The sequence below is a fragment of the Nannospalax galili genome, unplaced genomic scaffold (assembly GCF_000622305.1).
Source record: "Nannospalax galili isolate Female #2095 unplaced genomic scaffold, S.galili_v1.0 scaffold751, whole genome shotgun sequence".
NCBI classification, from domain to species: domain Eukaryota; kingdom Metazoa; phylum Chordata; class Mammalia; order Rodentia; family Spalacidae; genus Nannospalax; species Nannospalax galili.
The window spans coordinates 329,471-329,779 of NW_008331125.1; the positions used below are offsets into that span (position 1 = coordinate 329,471).

Sequence of the window (309 nt, forward strand, 5' to 3'; positions counted from 1 at the left end):
AGCTCTAAGACACGCATTAACAATTTCCAGAGCAAAGACACACCACTTTGAAAAGTGGCTATAAAATTTTTAGGTTCGCTGTTGAATTAATACAATTACACAATATTGAACTCAGTATAAGCCCTGTGAGACATAAAATTGAATGAGTTTTTTTAACCTTTAAAAAAGATCTCCATTTCATTTTAGAATATATTTTTTCTTGCAGAAAGGTTCGTTGTTTTTGGTACTAACACTGAGATGTTGGCGCATGCATCTCTAATCTGTATGTATCTGATTATTACTAGTCATAATCGGTTGCACTTGGATCCT

At 33.0% G+C, this 309-nt stretch overlaps 1 protein-coding gene across 9 annotated transcripts in view; it reads left to right on the top strand.

Moving 5' to 3' along the window:
* Nucleotides 1–309, top strand: part of Adamts6 (ADAM metallopeptidase with thrombospondin type 1 motif 6) — a 283,297-nt gene that overhangs the window by 214,745 nt on the left and 68,243 nt on the right. The gene's annotated exons all lie outside the window — the stretch shown is intronic.